This window comes from Triturus cristatus, chromosome 8 (assembly GCF_964204655.1).
Source record: "Triturus cristatus chromosome 8, aTriCri1.1, whole genome shotgun sequence".
Lineage (NCBI taxonomy): Eukaryota > Metazoa > Chordata > Amphibia > Caudata > Salamandridae > Triturus > Triturus cristatus.
In genome coordinates this window covers 956,891,892-956,915,359 of record NC_140591.1, presented here as the reverse complement: position 1 = coordinate 956,915,359, position 23,468 = coordinate 956,891,892, and positions in this window count along the sequence as shown.

Sequence of the window (23,468 nt, the reverse complement as noted above, 5' to 3'; positions counted from 1 at the left end):
GTCACCCCCATTATTCCCAATTAAGGTACATCCTAAGGGGCATCCTAGAACCGCAGAAGATGTTTTTCTTTCCTCATATTTAGATGACGTAGCTCCCGAGTATGCAAATTCCGCCCCACATAGACCGCATACCAGGGAGGTCCAACGCCAAGATCCAGCACCCGTATCCTTACAGCAACAAATCGAGTCACAAATTCCGGCAAGCACATCTGTTTCCGCATCTGTCCCTACAGGTACTTCTATAGCTGTGTCCACACCTATAGTTGCCGTGTCACGTTCAACGAATCCTTTCACACCCGACGCCCCAGATGGGGCCACGGGAGGTGCTACCAATACTTTTACGCCACCTAGAATAAATAAACTTGTTTTTCAAGAGTCAGCGCATTCACGTACACCCAAATTCGTAAGTGAACGTGCGCTTAAGGAACTTCTTATAGATTGTAGATATGACCCGGTGATCGGTAAGGAGGACGAAATGATCCTGGCATCATTACGTATCAGACGAGCCGCAGGGTATTTAGCGAAGTTACCAGGAATGACTGCGCATCTAGATAAAATATATCATTTTGTTCAAACAGGGCGAGATCCAGAATGTATTAACAGAGCTATGGAATACCAGAAAGTAGAGATACAGGGGGAACTGTTACGTTTCCTCATAAACTGTGTGATCAGAAATCAAGACCGACCGGGGGTAGACCCGGATGCAATGCAAATTCTTACAAGATGGAGCCAGCATATATCAGAAGGGAGACACGATAAGCAAAATTGTATAATAGCCATGTGCCGAAAGATCCGTAAAGAAATAGAGCGCCTACACGAAGAGAGATTACAGACAGACGAGTTCGAACAAAGCGAGGAAGAAGGGTCAGGACCGCCCGCGGGACAGTTGGACACCATAGCCTATGTAGGTAGAGGAAGATCTTGTAATAGGGATCAGACTAGATGTCATACTGACTCAATACGTCCGATATGTCCAGATATTAACAAGAATTTCCAAATACCTATAATTAATATAAGGTCTAACGAGCATTCGTTCCAAACTGCCGACAAACTACTCCGAGAACGAAGGGGTTATCATTTTCTCGATTCTATGGATGAACAAGATTTAGCCAGGGCAGCTGTCCACTGGGTGGACAGTCCCGGAAAGTATAGCGATGCTACAGTAGTACGCACATTTTTGAATCTCACCCCAGATGAACAGAGGTTAGCTGGGATTTATATGATTCAACAACTTATTATACTATATCGGAGTCAGCATTCGGACCCTGGTCCTTTACCTGACATATTGACTGAATTGCTTACAAATAAATGGAGAGGTCCAGGTACTGAATTAATTAAAGAAATTCTAATATCAAGAAAGCAGTATATTCTCTTTGTATGCTCAGAGCATGCCTCATTGCCCGGCAAGGAAAGAACAACGTATCACATGGATAGACAGAATCCCTTACGAGAAGTACACCCAATAAAAGGCGAGGATGACGAGTTTAGGCGCGTATTTGTATATACGCCCATATCAAAAATAGAACTGTTACAAATGAAGAAAGTGGTACCCAGTCATGACAAAGATCCAGCGGGTTTTCACCGAGAAATTAAAGACATGTTACTCATGGGAGAGTATACCTATCCCGACATTATGACTATATTAAAGGTGTTGATGCCTGCTGGCATTTATGAGAAACTCAAGGAAAAAGAGTGGGAGATAGGAGACCAAAAGATAGAATGGTCAGCATTGGAAGCAGAAGAAAGGGCCCGAACTGCAGGAGCAGGACTTGGGGATAAAACTAAAGCACTACCAGGTTTGCTAGTGCAGGTACTGCCACGTTTATTAACTACGAAAAAGGAAGATTGGGGTACAATTTCAGCCTGTAAACAGAAGCAAGACGAGGACACTAGTGATTACTATGCCCGATTCGAGAAATGTTTTGGTATAAATAGTGGCATAAAAGCAAGTAGCGAATCATACCCGCATCTGTTTGTGACAAAATTAGTAGAAAATGCTCTGCCCCCAGTAAAGAATAGAGTATTAAAATTCGAGAGTACCTGGCAAGGTAACACTCCATCACAAATGTTGCAAATGTTACAGTACCATCACAATAGAATAAGAGAGGAACAAGAACATGAACACAGACGCATGAAAGACACAAAAATGAAAATGCTAGTTTCCCAGACAGTACCAGCTGAAGGACATAAAAAGGGTATGACACATTCCGATTCAGCAGGACCTGTAAAGGGGACATGCAATTATTGTAAGAAGCCAGGTCATTATGTACACGATTGTCCAGTGCTAAAACATAATATCTCTATAGGTAAAACACAAGAAAGATCACGGCCACTAAGACAAGATCAGAATGAACAAGGAGCTATGCAGCATGCCCAGGCCATGCCAGCCGCACAACAGCCAATACAGTTTGTGCCAGCTGCACCACCGTTGCCTGCTGCTGCCACACAGACCACAACACGACAAATGTATCAGACTGCACAGTATGAATATCCTGAGTATCAGCGTTACGCATGAACTAGCCTAGAGAGGGAAGTTGACTTACCCCTTATTGAGATTCCTGTAGATCAAGAAGGACCTTATGTACATAGTGAATTATTAGGTCAAGATAGAAAATTTTTACTCGATACAGGGGCAAGTCGAACAACAATAAAACGTAGTGAAGTTCCAGGGGCACCCCTCTCAGGCTCTCAGAATATTTCCCTTGGTTTTTCAGGAAAACCTATTGTTAATGAAGTATCACAGCCTCTTCCACTTACGATAGGACCTTTGACCCGAACTACAGATTTATTGCTTACTAAATCATGTCCAGAAAACTTGCTAGGAATAAAAACTCTGAAAGCCCTAGGAGCCATAATATGTTGTTCTCCGGAAGGAGTAAGGTTGTTTTTACGTGATTTTAAAGGTCACTATGTATCTAGAGACATGGATCCCCGACTACAGACTTTACCTACACATCTATGGGCACAAGGCCCTACTGATGTTGGTTGCATGAATATTACACCATATCGAGTCACACTCAAGGCAGGAGTGGTGCTACCACGAATGCGACAATACAGGTTACCACCAGATGCTGTAGTGGCTTTACTACAAATCATTGACGAGCTAATTGCCCAAGGAGTAGTTGTAGAAACAGACTCCAATGTATGTAATTCACCGGTAATTCCGATTCTTAAACGAACAGATCCTACAGCCCCACCAGTATATCGATTGGTTATTGATCTGCGCGAATTAAACAAATGCATTGTGCCACAATTTCCTGTGGTTCCAGATATCTCGTCATTATTGACAGCTATTGATTCTGAAGCAACATTCTTTACTGTAATTGACCTCAAGAATGCCTTTTTCAGCGTCCCAATAGATCCGGAAAGTCAATATTTGTTCGGATTTAGTTTAAATGGGCGCAGCTTTAAATTCTCACGCGCACCTCAAGGATTTACAGAAAGCCCCAGCATCTATAGCCAAGCACTGAAACGAGAACTTGACAGTATCCACATGCCAGTTAACACTGCCCTGCTTCAATACGTCGATGATCTGCTGATCACCGCCCGAAGCGAGCCTGAATGTGAGAAAGCATCACTGACAGTTTTACAATTTCTAGCCGAAAAGGGGCACAAGGTGTCCCCTTCTAAGCTGCAATTCTGTGTCCAGCGAGTTGTTTATCTTGGACACTCGCTGTCCAAGGAGGGAAGGCAGCTTACACCCGACCGCATTCAGTTAATAGCTAACATGCCAATACCCAAGACACAAAAGGAAGTACGAGCTTTCATAGGCCTCACGTCATATTGCAGGCAGTGGATCCCTCAGTACGCATTTCTAGCAAAACCACTCATTCAGTTAACCACACAGGAGGCAGCCACACCGACTGTTCTCCCTTGGACTCAGGAACACACACAAGCTTTTGAAAGCCTAAAGAAAGCTTTATGTCAAGCACCCGTTTTAGCAACGCCATGTTACAGAAAACAGTTTACACTCTTTGTTACAGAACGCGAAGGTACTGCCTTGTCGGTACTCACACAGGAACAAGCAGGAGCACACAAACCATGTGCTTATTTTTCTAGTACATTAGATCCCGTAGCTCAGGCTTTGCCTGCATGCCTGAAATCAGTAGCAGCGACAGCTTTAGCAATCAGACAAAGCGATACCATAGTGTTAGGACATCCATTGACAGTTCAAGTACCACATGCAGTAGAGGTTCTTGTGAATAGAACGCAAACACAACACTTGACTATAGCACGACTTACGGGGTATGAACTTACATTGTTTCAGCCACATATAGAAATCAGACGCTGTAACACATTGAATCCTGCCACACTTCTACCTGTAATTGGAACAGACCCACTAGCCCATGACTGTATTGAAGTTATTACGATAACGACGAAACCCAGACAAGACTTAACCGATGTCCCATTGTCAGATCCAGACCTGACATTGTATGTAGATGGTTCATGCATGAGAACAAGTACAGGAGAGTTAGTGGCCGCTTACGCAGTCACAACAGATACTGAAGTCATTGAAACTAATCGTATAAATACTTTGTCAGCTCAAGCCGCAGAGCTCATCGCTCTGACACAAGCCTGTATTCAAGCCACGAATAAAAAAGTCAACATATACACTGACTCACGTTATGCATTCGGAGTTGTACACGACTTCGGCGTGCTGTGGCGAGAGAGAGGTTATTTAACTTCCCACGGTGCCCACATTCAGCACGGACCCCTCATTCATGCCTTATTAGATGCAATACATCTACCCACTGCAATATCAATTATGAAATGTAAGGCTCATACGAAGGTTACCGATATCATTTCCCAAGGCAATGATCTAGCCGACAGAACAGCTAAACAGACTGCTCAAACTCAAACCCCCGACATGACAAAGACAATAGTCCCGACACCGACACATTGCATGACAGTTAAAGATCCTACTCTTGACGTAATTGACATACAGACACATGCTACACCAGATGAAATAAAGAAATGGACTGAATTAGGAGGGATCCAAACGGACCAAGGATGGATGATGAAGGAAAAATCTGTATGGTTCCTTCCTGACTCAATGGTCCAAGTTATAATTAACACTATACATAGTCCAGCACATCTAGGAGAAAAAGCTATGCTAGACAGCATTCAACACATTTGGTTCAATAAACATTTACGAGCAGCAGCAAAACAAAAGGTCCGTACCTGTATGATCTGTTGCCAGTTCAACCCAGGAAAAAGCGTTCCCGTAGAACAGGGTGGATTTCATACTCCTAATCATCCTTTTGAAGTACTCCAGATGGATTATATCCAGATGGAACGATGTCGAGGATTCAAATATGTTCTTGTAGTTGTCTGCGCTCTGTCCCGTTGGACGGAGGCATACCCGGTTTCAGATTACACTGCCCCGACTACTGCCAAACAGTTGGTTCGAGAATTCTTCCCACGATACGGTTTACCACGTGCTGTTCACTCAGATAACGGCCAGCCGTTCTCATCCGAATTAATGAAACACGTTTCACTTCTGTTAGGATATCAGTGGAAATTCCACTGTGTCCGACACCCCGAGGCAGCAGGTCTCGTAGAAAGACATAACCAGATACTGAAAATCAGAATGTCCAAAATATGCAGAGAAAAAGGTGTCGACTGGGTAGTAGCGTTACCCGTTGCACTCTTTTACATGAGAATGGTAGCACACTCACGAACAGGGCTATCCCCGTATGAGGTGATCTTCGGCAGACCACCGAATATGTGGGGGACGCCCATACCACGCAAAATAACTGATATTGACTGTAATATGCTGACAGATTACTTGGCTTCCTTGATGTCTGCACTACAATCTTCTCGTTCACAGGTAGCTGCAGCCTTTCCCGACAACACTGAGGTGAAACCCCATGACGTTGTTCCGGGTGATCTTGTGTTTGTGAGGAATTTCGACCGAAAGACTCAGCTGGAGCCCAGGTGGAAAGCACCTAAGTTGGTCCTGTTGACCACGAGGACAGCCGTGAAGATCGAGGGCCGCAAGGGCTGGATTCATTCAAGTCATATCAAGAAATTTCATGGACTATCCTCGGATATAGACACTGTGCCCTGCACCCCCTCACAGACTGATTCAAAACTTCCCTTTGTTGAACCGAATGACTCTGAGAACTACAAACTAAAGCTTAGGCCCAACCAGTCGAGCAATTTGATTGTTTAAGTCCTCTCCAAGGTGAAGCGGTTGAATTGTTTCTGACATGTATCCCTTGGACCTGAGAAGAGAAAATACCCGGAAAATGTTGAAACGACAGGCGTATTGTAAATCACTGCGTAGCTACTGTATGGGGACATTATTAATTCTGTTTTTATTAAGTCTTTTAATAATTATTACAAGTATGTTGTTGCACATATATTACCCTATTTCTAGACATGTTTCTTTTAGTGACTTACCTCCGCATGAATTATCTTATAGACTTGCGCTGCGCAATAACACTTTCATTAGTATGTTACATCATTCCCATCAGACTAGTAATGCCACCAATTGTTGGGTGTGTGGCCGACTCCCTCCCTATCAGAATTATGAAGGAGTCCTGCCTTTCTTTCCACATCCCTTCACACATAATGGCTCCTGTGGAGCATGGTTTAGTTTAATCAATTCCATAGATTCAGACACAGCAGTTTACCAAGATCATTGGATATGGGGAAACCTGAACCTAGTTTTACTCAAGGTCTGCTACCCTGACAAGGAGGGTCGCCCCAAAAGAACAGGAACTGATCTAGAAAATGAAGTATATGGATTAGGTAATTTTACACCTAATCTCATGATTCTAAATGTCGTATCCGAAGTTGAACTAGTCTTACCCACCATGTCAGTATTCCCAGCGAAGGGTGAATTGTGTGTAAGAAAGGTTGGTTCCATACATATGGGCCATAGTAAATGCACGACTATAGTAGAATTCCGCGATCAAGGCAAATCTTCATTTAAAGCTTCTCGCCATTCCTACTTTATATGTGGTCAGACTGCATATATGCGTCTACCTCCAGATTGGGATGGTACCTGCTACATTGCATTCCTTCTGCCACCCGTTTTTCTAGCTCCTCCTGATTATTACAGAAATATTCATTTAGTACACAACAGAAAGCGGAGAGATCTCCCCATTGTCGATTACACTGAGACGGCATGGGACAAGTATGTAGATTTTAATAAAGGCATCTTTCCCTATATAGGTACTGTTACTAATAGTAAGCTGATACGTAGATTAACCAGAACCCTTGAAGCAGTAGTGAATGAGACTATTTCCGCCTTAGGCAATTTAACAGAAGAGCAGTCTGCTATGCGGATTGTTGTGCTTCAAAATCGTCTTGTCCTTGACGTCATCCTGGCTGACAGGGGCGGAGCTTGTAGGGTCATCGGATCAAGCTGCTGCGTATTCATACCAGAAAATTCGCCATCCGTATATAAAGCCATCACTCGCCTTCATAAGATTGTAAACCAGATACACCAGAACCCAGGCACTTGGACTTGGTCCAGTTGGTTTTGGAGTGTGATATCAGCCTGGGGATGGAGAATTTTATCCTTCCTAGGTATTGGCCTTCTCATACTATTCAGTTGCTGTCTATGTCTACAATGTGGACCAGCGATTTGTGGTCTGTGTGCCACATCGTGTATTCCACCACCAAGATTTCATTCAAGATTACGGAAGAAGAAAGAAGAACAAATGATGCTATATGAACAGATCAATGGATTGATGAAGATCGATATCTCTTGAAGGGCAAGTAGGGGACAAGGAGGGAATGTGGAAATGTGGATTTTCCTGGTCAGTTATGTCCCCTATCTTGGACCCCAACGGTTCTATGTGCATGTCACAAGTACATGTATGTTCCCTCCAGTTTCAGTTATGAAGACGCAAATACATGTGCGTCCACCGTCAACATGTCCTCTGTCAGATCCGCCATGAATAGGCCGGATATTCCATTCCTAAATATGAAAGGCCACCGGCTTTATATGGTTCACTTTTGCCATTTTACAGTCCAGGCAAGTAGGCCCTGATTCTGTCATCAAACTCCTTTTTCCCTTCTGCCTCTGAAAGCTCCAGTCTGAGCCTGCATCTGTGACCATGAACTTTGTCTCATTCTCTGCGCGGCTCACGAAGCCTGACATCAGCCTATTCTCTGCCAAGAACTGTATTTCACCTTCGAATTATCTGCTTCCCCCTCAGCCGATGCATTCCTGCCTAGTAGTTTAAGTAAACATTCTTCCAGTTACCAAGCAAAAGGCCCGGCTTCTCTGTCCTCATGCAAGTAATTCATAGCCCTGTCACCATGGAATATTCCTACCCCCTCGCATTCAGTGTAGACACTTAGACGCTTGTACATACACGCACAGTCAGTATAGAATAGATTCTGTCCGAGAGTCCTTCTTTTGTGGATAACATAGTTCTTTAAACATAGGATGTTAGATATGATTTGGGATTAGGTTGACCTGACCCCCCAGACTTTTCGTCTCCACATGTAGAGCTAATGTCAAGTCTCCTTCACCCCCCTAGTTACACGTCAATTACACGTCATGCTGCTGCGCGCGCATCTATGCCAAGTATTATCTTATAGATCCACCTATACATGACATCATAACCAATCATGTTTCCTTTTTACTCCTTATTACACCCATTTTCGGTTACGCAGGTTCCTTATCAATAGTTACGCCTACTGTATTTGCTTCATTATAATGTATGTACTATAAAAGTTACTTCTTGTCAATAAAGTATGTACTTCACTTCCTGAACCCCCGTGGTGATGGAACTTGGAGCATCCGATTATAATCGATTATTGGAATAAAGCCCATTCCGAAACTCTAATATCACGGATTCTGCCTCTCATTTTATCGAGCTATTTTATTATGATTCTGTATCAAATTCAGTCCCGGTAAAGGAATTTTATTTACCACAGCGCCTCAATGCTGGGAGCAGCTTTTTCTGTGGATATATATAAATATATATATATATATATATATATATATATATATATATATATATATATATATATGCGCAATAGAATCGTCTCATTACCAAAGTAAGGGTTTGTTGAACAGACAAAGCGAACCCAAATGATGGTGCAATTGTAGTTTATTTCATGCCTAACACCACCGCCGCCATAACGCGTTTCAGCCCGCGTGGGGCCTTGATCACATGACACTGCTGAGGGAGCGGTTACAGCATTTAAAGTGCAAATAAGTGACGTTTTGCTATGCATCAGCTTTTTTTCTCTCTTTCATAGACATGGAAAAAATGCAAATGACCGAAGACACAACTATACCACGTAGTGGTATTATAATGTTGATTCACCACGGGTATATATACATCTCTTAAAGACCAAAATAGAGCAAACATGATAAAATATCATAAGAAATAGCAGCATTTTTAATAAATAAATAAATAAATAGTATATACTCAATATATGCCTGTCCAGCTCTTAAAAATTCACCAGTTAGCGAAACTAGGCTTTTAAATATGAATAAAATTAGGCTAAAAAAAGTAAAACTAATGTAAAACTTTCTCATACATAGCAGCATCATTCAAAGAGCATATAAGTCTAATATTAGCACATGCGATATACCCATGAGGTTAAGATGTTAAAAAGATAGAGCCCAATTGAGCAATTGCCTAAAATCCATGTCAGCTTAAAGAAATGAGACAAAGTCAGTGCAAAATATGCAAAATCATGTCACAATCTAAAGTGCGAACACCAAGTGAGAAAGTGTAAACAACGAACAGTACAGTGAAAATAAATTCTCAAATAAAAAACATTAAAAAGTTTGGTGTCAGGTAGGTCAGCAGCAGCATGAACATAGATCTTAATCATAATGACTTATTAAAGATGAGTGTAAAAGTCTTCACTGGAATTTAATCCATTCTGTGTTTTACAGTCCATTTCTAAAATGTACCTTGTTTCTAATTTGCGTAACAATGATTCACGATCCCCACCTCTTCTCAGTGGTGGGACCATGTCAATTACGAAGTACTTTAGGTCTGCAGAATTTTTAGCATGTGATTGATCAAATTGCCTAGCAATAGGATATGTAGCATCGCCATTGTTGATAATACGTATGTGCTGGAGTATCCTCTTTTGGACCTGCAGCTTCATGCTTCCCACATAGCGCAGGCCACAGCGACACTCCAGCACATATACTGCAAATTCAGTTTTGCAGGTCAGTTTTTTCTGGATGTGGACAGGTCTGTTACTGAGAGGTGTCATGTATTCGGTCTTATTGACTCCATTTTTGCAGGCTTTACTGACAGAACACTTGATGAAACTCTTGCTACTATTGAGCCAGGAACTGTTAGTTCTAACCTCAGGGCTGCTCCTCACCAGGCAGTTGCCCATCGAGCGTGCCTTCCTGTATGTAATGCTAGGTGATCGTGATAAGTGGGTCCCCAATATCGGATCACTTTTGATTAATGCCCAATTTTTGTTTACAATCTTGCGAATTGTTTTGTGTTGATTGTTATAGGTTAGAATCCATCTAGTCTTGGTCTGTTCGTTTTTTACCAATTTGGTTTTTCCTGCTAATGCCAGTGGTCTGCCATGTTCATTTGCTTTCAGTATGGCTTTGTCGACCACTTCTGGGAGATAGCCCCTTCTTAAAACCTGTCTCTACCATCTTTCTGTGCCATCAGTGCTGCAAATTCTTCTTATTCGTAGTATTTCCCCGTAGGGAATGCTACTGATTAAATGTGCAGGGTGATGGCTAGAGGCTTGTAATATAGCGTTACCAGCAGTTGGTTTCCTATACATTCTGGTATGTAGTTGATTGTGTTGGATGTTAATTTCTACATCCAGAAAGCATTTTGACCTATTACTGATCTGACCAGTGAAACTAAGGTTAAGACTGTTGTTATTAAGTTTTTCAATGAATTGTGAAGCCTCACATTCAGATCCTTTCCAGATTATCAAAAGGTCATATATATACACAAAGACCAGAACTCACAGGAGAGTTAAATCTGCCTTAGGATTTATTCGTAATTCTCAAAACAAACGTGTTACGGCAGTTTGTCTTCCTTAATGTCTGCGGCCGCCGCATTTGTGCCTCTTTTATTTAAAATGTAACTAATTGAAACCAGTTTTGTATAATTCATCATTATGCACAATTATCGTCTCAGTGGCACATACTAAATTTTAAAATTAACGTAATTTGGCGGGTGATACATCCATAATCTAAGTCATCATTTAATATTTCAACAGTACATGATTTCATATACCTAATTGGTTTCTCCTTTCAATCTAATGCCGGGGACATGTAGCATAATCATAATTTCAATGTTCTGTTAATAAATAGTTCTGTATTTTCTAATCTTATTCCAAATATACAAATTATGTATGGGGATATTCTATTCATAATTCTTTCCTGGATGGGTGTCATCCAACCAACTTGCACACTTGTCGCCACTGTCCCCGCATACTGGGCTTGTTACGCCCTGGATGGGCCATTATTCTCATTCGCCACCCGCCTTATTCTATTGACCATTTAACGATACATCACTCAATTAACGTCTGCCCTACCTAGTCTGTTCTAACTCATATGTGCACCCCCAACTCCTCCCCACTGTTCAGCCCTAAAGGTACCTTAGTCATCATGTCTATTATATACCTAGACTCTAATCTTTATAATCTCTTCTCCCTGTCACCACCCCTTATGTCTCATGGTACATGAGCTATACAAAAATATCTGAGCAAATTTCTATTGCTCTGGTGGTGAATCTCAAAGTGTCTTGCAACTGGGTAGCTGGAATCTTGTTTACTGAGCGCCCTCTGGTGTTCGAGGATTCGTATCTTCACAGGGTGGATTGTACTTTCCACATACCTCAGGTCTCATGGGCACACTAAACAGTACACTGCATAGGGTGTATTGCAGTTCATGAACTTCGTTGTTCTAACTGGGTCCCCTAGACCTTGGATCTAATAGGAGGTGACTTTTTTACAATGGGCGCAGGCCTTGCATTTACCACATGGGTAAAAACCCGCTAGGTGTTGTAGACCTGTCAGTAGTTTAACCGGAGGAAAATAACTCTCCACTAATTCGTCCTTTATGGATCTTGTTTTCCTGAAGGTCAGTGAGGGGTGGGGGGTAAATCCTGTCCTATCACTTGGTCAGATTTAAGTTTTCACCATCTTCTCTGTATACATTTTGTCACATGGCTTGCCACATTAGAGAAGTGTGTTGTTAACCTAAAGTTGTTTCTCACACCTCTCTCCTTGACCTTGGGCTCCTCTTTCAGAAGGTCTGCTCTGTTCATATTCTGTACCCTTTGCATAGCTTTTTTCAACACTCCTTTTTGGTACCCCCTCACTTCAAACCTTTATATGCTTTTTTGTGTTTCTTTCTGAAAGTCCTCCTTTATTGTGCTGTTCCTTCTTATCCTCAATAATTCCCCATATGGGATTCTTTTTATCAGATTACAGGGGTGACTGCTTTTGGCATACAGGACAGAAGTTCCTGCTGTAGGTTTCCTGTATAGTGCCGGATTCATTTTGCTGTCCCTCACGAATATCTTCAGGTCCAGAAAATTGACCTGGGAGGAACTTATCTCACTTGTAAATCTCAAGCCTAAGTTGTTGCAAATGAGAAGTGAATTATACTGCCTTGCTGATTCTTCCGTTCCTCTCCAAATGATCAAGAGATCATCAATATAACTTCTCCAGCTGACGATCTGCTCGACCCATTCATCATAGGTATCTTACCACGCCACCCACTTCGCCCACCAGTCCATGGACAAGTTCACGTAGCTGGGGGTGAAGCAGGTTCCCATGGCCGTCTCCTTAATTTGTGTGTACATCTGGTCCTGAAAAATGAAAATATTATTGTGTAAACAAAAGTCCACAAATTCCAAGAACATTTCACTGTGTTCTGTGTATTTCAGTGGACGACTCCATAGGAAGTATCTTATGGATTCCAATCCATACTCTTGTGCTATACTGGTATATAAATTTGCCACATCAAGTGCTATCATGAAGAAGTCCTGCTTCCATACCACCCCTTCAATGTGTTTTAAGAAGTCCTTAGTGTCTCTGGTGTATGATGTTTGCTCTGACACAAATGGAAACAGGAAATAGTCCAAGTATTTGGAAATATTCTCCATCAATCTTCCAATTGATTAAATGATTGGCCATCCTGGTGGGCTCATTCTGTCTTTATCTTTGGTAGATGATAAAAAGTAGGTACTTGTGGATGCGGTATTGCCAGGAATGTATACTCCTCTGGTGAAAGCATCCCTCTGTTGTGCCATTTCAAAATTAAACCCTCAAATGCCATGATACCTTGCATATATTCCATGTTGGTAGTAAGGGCATAGTTTTCTTGGTTATTCAATTGCCTGTGAGCTTCCTTACACTTGTTTTTCTTAGTCTGTAGCACCACATTCCCCCATTTATTTGAGGGTTTCACCACAATTGTTTCATCCCTTTCAAGGTTTTTAGTGCTTGTCTCTGTGCATACATTATATTCATCACACTCTTTGTTTTGTCTCTTTCCTCACGTAAAGCTAGAAGAGCTTGGTTAACTTTCTCTGCGAAAATGCCTATTGCATCCATTGGTGTTTGTGGCTAGAACTTGGAGGTTGGTTTGAAGGGGCTTGTTGGTCCTAGTTGCATGATTCCCATATTCACGATTCTGTCCATATGGTCCAGCTGCGCACTTCTTTGTGGCAGCTTCTTACTTCCAAGCTCCTTCAAGAGGGCCAAAGTATCCAGGTCATCCACTGTCAGGATATCCAGCCTCGCCTACTCCATCCTTTGCGGATCACTCCTTTGTCCCTCACCCTTCATTTTGAAATATTTGAACAGTTTTATTTTCCTTATCTATTTGAACATATCAATCCTCATTTGTGCATATTCAAAATTCTTCGCCTGGGAGAATGTTAATCCCAATTTGAGGACCGAGACAAATTCTCTTTTTCTTTCATCACTTCTCTCATTGGCTGTACTTCGGATTCGGTTTGTTGAAGGTGTTCCTGGTCGTGTTCTTGTTTCCATCGTTTCCACCCGCCCCTCCTCATTATTCTACAGCTCGTGGTTCTGGTGACATCCCTTTTCCTCCTCTTAGCCATGTTTGCTGTATCAGGCTGAATTCCTCATGAAAAGGGTATGATGCCCCTCTGCTTGGTCCTGCATTCCCTCCTTCAACACTCCCCGCTCCTTACATTCACAAGATCTACCGACACTGCAGAGTCTTGTGCACTCATTTTTATTGATTAAAGTGCTACCATGATGCATTATCACACAGACAGGTGCCATCTAAGGTATGTGTTTTAAGGAGCTAATGTATTACATCAACATAGATAGTAGCAACATACTTCATAAAATGCTGGTGCTCATGTTAACTCTCCAAGTTAAAACCAATACATTTCTCTTATTTCACATTGGAAATTAACAAAGTTGCTTCCCCAAATAGGACCTTATTATACATTATGCACAATTTCATAAAAGCTGCACTGTGATCAGCATGAATAGTTGATAATTTCTTTAAACTATACCGATATACTCCCCAAACGACATCATTACATACATTTGTATACAATATTAACAATGCATCATTTTGCCTCACATTCACAGAAATTAAGTAATAAAGAGCCTAAGTGTATATCATTCTCAATTTCAGACATCAGATATTAGAAATTCGGATCTTACAAAAATGTGTAAGAATTTCAGGCCAAATTAATACAATAATAATATACATTATATATATTAATGCATTTAATAGCATAAACTATAAGAAGATCTCCACCCTGCGGACTCTGCTCTCCTCCCCAGTCTGTATCTCCTCCCCTGGGAGCATGCAGTGCACTAACTACCTCGTGCGCTGCCTGACAGAAACAGATACATTGTTTTAATTATTAGGGATTTCAGAAGCCCCTGTGAAAAGAGAGCAGACCTTTCTATTTCGTTTTGTAGAATGGCCTGACCTTTGTCCCAAAAGCCGGGACATGGATTTAAAATTAAGAAAAGTGTCAGGACACTGGGACAGTCCTCGGAAAACCGGGAATGTCTGGGGAAATCCGGGACGTCTGGTTATCCTAGTCTGGCTGCACAATCTGAATAAACTCCCTCGTGACCTATATTTCTTTTGTCAAACTGAAATTAAATTCAACATGGGCTGAATATAGGCTAAACAACAACAAAGTCCAAAAACATAACCATGTTTATAAATATTCACATTATTTATTTATTTTCTTTGTTTTATCAAAAATATTTTTTTATACTTTCTTTTACATTTCTTTTAAATATAAAATCAATGTGTTAAACATCTACAGACATATTACATAATTGTAACCTATTATTAGCTTGTAAAATAGTCTTTGCATCACTAACACCTGAGTAGAGAAACAAGAAAAGGACATTCATACACACTACCTCACATACATTCCATCTCAAGTACACTCATACCACATTCATTAGTACATATATCTGGAGGGTGGGAGACAAAAAGTTGTATAATCTCCGCGACCAATTAGAATAACTGCATATAGAAGGATCTGAACCTAACCTGGCCGTCCTTCACACAATTTAACAGGGCTCCTTTTTAGTAAAGTGAGGATTGAGTTATTCATAATGCTCCTGGCATCACCCCACCTGTTGCTCCGGCTCATGCTTTCTTCTTGGGACAAGCACCACCAGGGCTGCAGCGCCCTCATTGCCCTGCAGGCTCAAATTCAAGTTGCAGATGGGGAAGTTCTGAGAAGGGGCTGGCCGGTAGATGATCCTTGGCTAGCCAGCCAGCTGGTTGTGCATGAAGATCCCAGTCCTTCTCTATAGCCTAAACAGGATGCAGATAGCAAATGCATGTTTCTCCTCCTCTCTCTTTCTTCTCAAGGTGCAGGCTGCAAGCAGCTGTAACAGGATGCTTTGAAGGTACCTGCGTGCAGCGACAGGTCAGCAGATCAAGAGCATTGCCTTTATAGGTAGAGTTTTCACTTGCTAATTGTGGTTCGAATGGAGGAGATGAGTAGGAAAACTATTCTGTACCGTCGTCCCCCCACTTCTGTCCCCGGTGTCCCCCTCTCTCCAAAATCTGAGGGGGATAACTCCCTGCTTCCCCCACACGTCCTATACCAATGCCCTGAAATACAACCCTGGGAGCAGGAAATGGATATAAGAGTCACTTATGAAAAAGGAATGTACAAACTAAATGACTATCAGAGCAAATTCGATCATAACTGGGGTAGCTTCATGACAGCACACGCCCCCCTCATACGAGAGGATGGATGGCATCCTCGATTAGGTTCTTACACCAACATATGCATGATAAGAGTATTCTACCTGATGCACTGTCACACCTGGGGAATTTCTTCACACCTGTCCAGCTGAGGCCCAAACAAGGACTTGCATGACTCTATTTCTGAGGACATGATGGAATGGAGACATATGTCATTTTCAATTTGTAGGTTCATCTTATTTTTTTCCGGTACAGTTTGGAGATTCAACCATAACTAAGTGCTAGAATTGTTATGTGGGAGCTATGCTTTTGTTCTGTCCATGTTTGTAATTTTGAACTGGGCACTCACGATACACACTGCCTAATAGATGGACTTGAATCCTGATGAGCGATTGCAGTCTATGATACTGGTATCACCTGTATAGCCAGTGATTCCTGGACTATTGGCATGGTATTGTTTATTTCTCTGATCTGTTGAAAACTCAATCAAGAATGGTTGAATAAAAAAATACGTCAAATTCATTATTTAGGCATGCAAAGGTAAGCATTAAAACATTGCATTGAAAGGTATTGATTTAAGAAGTCGATTGGCAATCACTTAAAATGGGGTAATACCGAGAAAGTCCAATTGAACATTTTCAACATTCAGTCTGTTTTCATCTATAAAATAAGGGGCTTATTTATGAAAGCCTTGCACTTCCACTGCTTTTTTTTTTTTGACTCTCCGGCAGTACAAGCCTCTAAATTATATCTATGAGGAAATGAAAAAGCCACCCTATGTGGCTTTGCATGGCCTCATGCATTTGAGGTAAGATAAAGAAGTGCAACTCACTGCGTTGCCTTATTCTGCGTCAAGGAGTTCCATGTGTATTATGGTGGGTTTTCCCATGCAACACCCATGGATTTTGATGCCTCCCCAGATTTACTTTATCGCCTAAACCTAGGGCAGTGCTAAAACCTTACGCCTCCCCAGAGCAGGGGTAACGGGGAGTAGTATATTTATTTCTCCACTTTTTCTCCTCTTCCCATGTGTGCGGCATTCTGCAGCATGCATAGAAAGAGGTAAACTCCTCTTGTGATTGTTTTTGTGCAGGAAGGACCCCTTTTCTTCACAAAAACAATCCTGCCTGCAACAGAGACAGCCTACATTGGGGCTAGACAGCAAATTGTGCACCAGTGCAGGGGGAAAGAGCAGGAATGTACTATATGTCATAAATACGGTGCATTCCTGCCCTTTCACATTGACTTAGGGTAGCGCAACAAGAAGACTTGTGGTGCTGCCCTACGCCAATTCCTCATTAACGAGGACCTAAATTTATACAAATTCTTCACAAAGTGTAATTTTTTTTTCACAGCCACTCTAACTACATTTAAAAGCTCATTGGAGCTTATTTATGATAGCCCTGCATCACCTTTGCACCAAGTAAAGTGGTACATGTGCAACGCAGGACTCTCATAAAGATTTATGAAGCCACGCAAAGCCACACTATATTTTCCAGAGGCCTCACAAATCATGCGTATGGTGATGCAGCGCAAATCATTGCTTCGCCTTACTCTGCGCCCAGATGGCATTCCATGGGCATTGTGGTGGGATCTTCCGTGCAACACTCATGGAATTTGATGCTGCCCTAGATTTACAGAGTTATAGTAATGTGGGGAAGTGCCAAATCCGTACGCCTCTAGAGTTGAGGCTTAACAAGGAGAAATATATTTATTTCCCCACATTTTGGGCCATATGCAGGTAAATTATATTTACCGATTCTTAAATACCGAATTTTACCGATTCGGTATTTATGAATCGGTAAATGTAATGTAGGTAAACAATCGGTAAATATTATCGATTCGGTAAATATCAGTATTTAAGAATCGGTATTTACCGAATCGGTAATACTGCATCCCTTCCTATTCATTCCTATGGGCCAGGAGGCCCATAGGAATGAATAGGAAGCCAGTTACCATTACCGATTCGCTAAATACCGAATCGGTAATAGGGGAGGCAATATCATGGGTGGCAGGGTGTCACATTGACACCCTGTTGCACCCCTGATTCGTGCATGTGTGCACATGTGGCGCACATACATGCCCTTAGGGCATGTATGTCTGCCACATAGCACTTTTCAAATAGCACAATAATGCTTTTTGAAAGGTATTCGTCATTTACCATCAACTTGTAGTTGGTGGTAAATAACGAATCCAGACACCAATGATGCACTCACTTGAGTGCCCCCTACATAGCATTTCTGGATTCGGTATTTACCGAATCATACCGAATCCAGAAATCAGCCCCCTACATCGCAAATGCCTAAATACCGGTCGGTAACGGCATATTTACCGAATTTCGGCCGTTACCGACCGGTATTTGGCTTCCTACATGAGGCCCTTTGTTCCTCTTTCGATGAGTGCTGCCACTCTGCAGGACACATAGAAAGAGGAAAACGTCTCATAGTATTGTTTTTGTAGAGGAAAGTGCCCTTTCCTGCACAAAACAATCCTGCTTGCAATGAGGCACTTTTGCACCATGGTGCAAGGGGGCATACGTTGGCTCTAGGCTGCCAAATTGGAGCTGGCGGTGACAGAATGGACATGAATGCACCATTTTGCTTAAATACAATACATTTCTGGCCTTTCACTTTGGCGTAAAGCAGCACAGCAAGGTTCCTTGCTGCGCTGCCCTATGCCAAAATGCCATAAATGAGGCCTTCATAATGCTTAACTATTAGCATTTTAGTGATCAATTGATAAAATGTTGAAATGTATGTAGTTGTCAAGTTTCGTAATATTAATGTGTTATATGCGGGGCAACTAGAAATATGCAATTATGCTGGCACCATGATTTTCACATAATTATAGATATGCTACATTTGCCACATAATCCGGCCTCTGCTGGATAATCTACAGATTTTTACAAAAATCATGCTAAATAGAGATGCCTACAAGATTTAGACGTTAATTCAAGTATAGACGAATACCCCAGAAAAATCACTTGAGAATTAGATAATAAATTAATAATTAATCTACTTTGGCACTATTGCAGTACATCAGACTAAAGCTATTTATCCTGGGGCAGGTCACTATGATATGTGACCACTTTCCCTTTGCCCAGGAATTGCATCTAAAACAATTGGGTGAAAGTTATTTAATCTTATTTGAAAACACAAGAGTGCAATAAATTAGATATTTGGCACATTATCTCTCTCGGAGAACTGTGGCGCAGTGGCATGAGTGCCCGCCTCCAGAGCGCAGGGTTCCACCTCGGTTCGATCCTCTCATCATGTGATTCTGGGCAATAGCTCACTTAAGCTTCCCGACGGTCCCCAGCGCCTTGAAATTTGTAAGGGTTGTGTTCACGCTTCACAAATAGGAATTGTCACTTAACAGTTATTTGTATTTCATATCCCCATTATAGTAGCCCACTAAAAAATAAAGCTATGTCTCGTTTAAAATACCGTTTGTTCCCAAATATCCAGTGATTGTATTGTGATGCTATCTATTAGAGCACAACATTGAGCCTTTAATAAGTTTAATGTGACTCTAGGCTTGCTATGTTTTCCAGACATCCTGATTTTAAAAATCCGATAGGTTATTAAATCTGTTTGTTTGCCATTATTATTATACTGTTTAATAGTGTGGATTGGGAGAGGATGTGGCCTTACAGCTAGTGGGGTAACAAAGCTGGGAAACCGGGTTCTAGTCTTGGCAGGGACTCTTAGCATCCTGTGATTCTTGGCAAATTCACTTAGGGCCAGATGTACGACTGGTTTTTGCATGCGCAAACGGGTTTGTGACCCGTTTGCGTGTGCAAAAACCTGATGGGCCATGTACAAAGCATATTTAGCGAGTCGCAATTTATTTACGACGCGCTAAATAGGTTTTGTGACTCGCTATTAGGAAGGGGAATTCCCTTCCTAATAGCGACCGCAAAGCTATGTACCAATGTTATGTGACTGTAATTGCGGTTGCAAAACACTCGCAAATTACCACCCTCTTCAAAAGGGTGGTATTGGAGTCTCAAATGGAAAGGGGTCCCCAGGGGACCCCTTCCCTTTTGTGACAGGCTTTGTAAGTATTTTTTAAGGGCAGGCAGTGGTCCCAGGGACCACAACCTGCCCTTAAAAAATAAAACGAAAATGTTTCATTTTTTTTGCATTTCGGGCTGCATTAAAAAAATCTGCTTTATTTAAAAGCAGTCCCAGACATGGTGGTCTGCTGAGCCCAGCAGGCCACCATACCTGGGAGGGCCTGCCATTCCCAATGGGGTTGAAAATTGTGAATGGCTCAATAATATTCATGAGCCTCACAATTAGCGACCCCATTGGGAATTGCAAACAGTGTCTTTGACACTTGTACATCCCATTTTGCGAATCACAAATTTCGAGTCGCTATTGCAACACAATTTGCGAGTCGCAAAATTGTTGGTCGTACATCTGGCCCTGAATCTCCTCTTGCCCAAAAAAAAATTGAATGTGTCCTGTCTGTAAAGCACCTGGGGGGATATGTACAAGGAAGTGGAGGAGAGATGTGTTAGCACCATATTTACAACAATGTGGTGCAGCCTTGCGTTTCACCCTGCGATGGTGCGAACTTTAGCAACTTAGCATCAATGCAGGCATCCTTGCACCAGAGTGCAGGGGTGTCTGCATGCAGGGGAGGATTGTTTATGTGTAGCAAGTTGTCCCTTCCTACACATAAACAATCCTAGAAATGTCATTCTGTCAGTTTCATCCATGCTGCTTCATGCAGCACACATGAAAGTGAAAAAATTTAATTTTTTTTAAAGTTTGTTTATGTACAGAAAGGAACACCTTCCTGTACACAAACAAACAATGGCATTTTGCTTTTTCCATGTGTGATGCACAAGGCAGCACACATGGAAAAGGCAAAAACAAGGAGAAATAATGCTAAATGTTTTTACCTGGTCTTAATTATGGTGCTGCCTCCTATGTACGCCACCCTTGTACGTAGGGGGCAGCGTCAAAATGAATGGGTGTTGCAGTGGAACGCCCACCGCAACACCCACTGTTCACTCCTTTCACGCTAACCATAGCATGAAAGGGGGCCTTATGTACAAGGCAGCGTTCAGCCATGTTAAGTGGCTTAACACTGCTCGTAAATAAGGCACGGTCCCTATCATCACCACAACGTCACTATAGGTGACGTTCTGGTGGCGATACGGGCTTGTACATTGCCTCTTGGTGCCTCGGGGTCAAGTTTGCGCTATATAAAACTTCGGAAGAGAATAGTGTCTGCTGATCCACACTTACCTAACTGACACACGTGGTAGCATTGATAAATGGTGTTGAAAATGTTTCGAACAATCTTCTATTAGGCGCCTTTTGCATTGTCTTATATCGCACTTTGCACTTTTTTGGGGTGATTTAATCACTCGCATCAAATTTTAATTATATATTCATGAAACATCAAAGTCATCCGGTTATTGTCAAAATATTTATGTGAAATATGCATATTTTTATACCAGAAGGACGAGTGTGCAAAACTGTTTATTATCTGGCAGAGCTAACCCTCCTTGTGCTGCTGGCCTATACAAGGTGTCCTGGTAGTGCCAATCTGGGTATGGTTAACTAATATAAATGTTGAAACATTCCCTCGTTTTTTTTAAACATTCGAATTAGTGCATACTTGCCTAAAATGGAAAATGGGAAAGCATTCCACACCGTAAATCGAGATTTCCCTTTACGGATTAAGGATCTATAAATCAGATTGTAAACATCATTTAAGTTAGATGGCGCACAGGTCCCCATTGTGTTTTGGTCTGTTGTTATTCAATGATCCCATATCAATTGTTAATATATCCGATGTTCGACTACATAGTACTAACTCCGTTTTATATTTATTAACCTTGTAGCTGCCTGGATCGTGATAATGTGCAAACATATTTAAAAGTTTGAGCTGTACACCCAGATTCGGCTTTAAAAAGAGCACGATGCCATCAGTATACAATTTAATTTGAGACATTTTGTGAATGGGCGCATTTATGGCTTCATCATTTCTTGTAGCATTAACTAGTGATTCGATAAATATGTAAATAAAATAGGGGATGGTGGATAGATAACCCTGTCTATCTTAATCAACTCTTAAAAAAATCTAGAAACTCTAACCAAAAGAACTAGCAATGATTATAAAGACTTACACGTTGGAAAATACCATATATTTGGTATTATACACAACAGGCGAAAATGTTGCCAGTCTTCATTCTAGAAATGTGATTTGGTCAATTGTTATAATATCGATTTCCTTTTACCCATTCCACCGCACAGTAATCTGAGGGACGTGAGCAAACAGGCCATTAAACAAAAATGGAAAACATTAAATATGAATGAGGGTAATTACTCAAAGAAGGAAACTGTATTGTGTTATCAAATGACTATAAAGCAAAAGCAACATTTAATGTGGAATTCTCAGCCATATCTCTGATATCAGTGGCTCTAGCAACACATATCTCTCGGAGAAAAAAACAGCATTAAAAGTAATAAATACGGGGGGCGTGGCTTGGCGCCCGAGGGATATGGCGGCGAACGAGTGAGGCTCCGCGACTCACCGTGAGGACGTCGATATGCGAGACACTTTCCCCTGTGCTGAAGGCTTGAGCAGATGTTGGAAGATGCCAGGAGAGTAATACAGCGCTCGATACTCTTATTCTGAGGGAAATAACAAGTTTCATGCCGCAGTGAGTGTTCAACGGTTCCGTTTTCGTTACGGCCGCAATTTTGTAATACTCACGCGATTACGCGCTTCTTCACAAGGAACCTGCTATCAAGTCCCCCTTGCCTGTGCTGTGTCACCGCGCCTTCAATGACTCTCACTTGCCATTTTTATCCCCTTTTTTGGTGCAGGCATGGCGCTGGGTGCTGGGTCTTACTGAAGGAACCCATTCTTAGCACTCCCATTGTAATACTACTGGCAGCCATTTTAGAGCATGTCTCACCCTCATATCTTTATCCTTTTCTTTTTTATTTAGTTCTTTGCACAATGTTACTGTGAGGCACAACATCTGCCTACTTCATTTTATGCTCATCACGGATGTGAAATTTCTCATTTGTTGTCGTTAACCCTTTCAAGCTGGGATTTACTGTTTGTTGCATCTCCACGCCTGACTTTCGTATAAACACCGATGAGGAAAGTTTTACAGTGGCCTTTTTAGGCTCACCATTAGGCTATCATCGTGTACTTTTTTGCCTCTCGCACTAAGATCCTAGAAGGGATAATCTGCTGTTTTGTGACTAACTTTCTAGATAAAAAGAGACTTTTTTTGTTTCTCGCTTTACAGTTCTCCTTTATACAATTACATTGT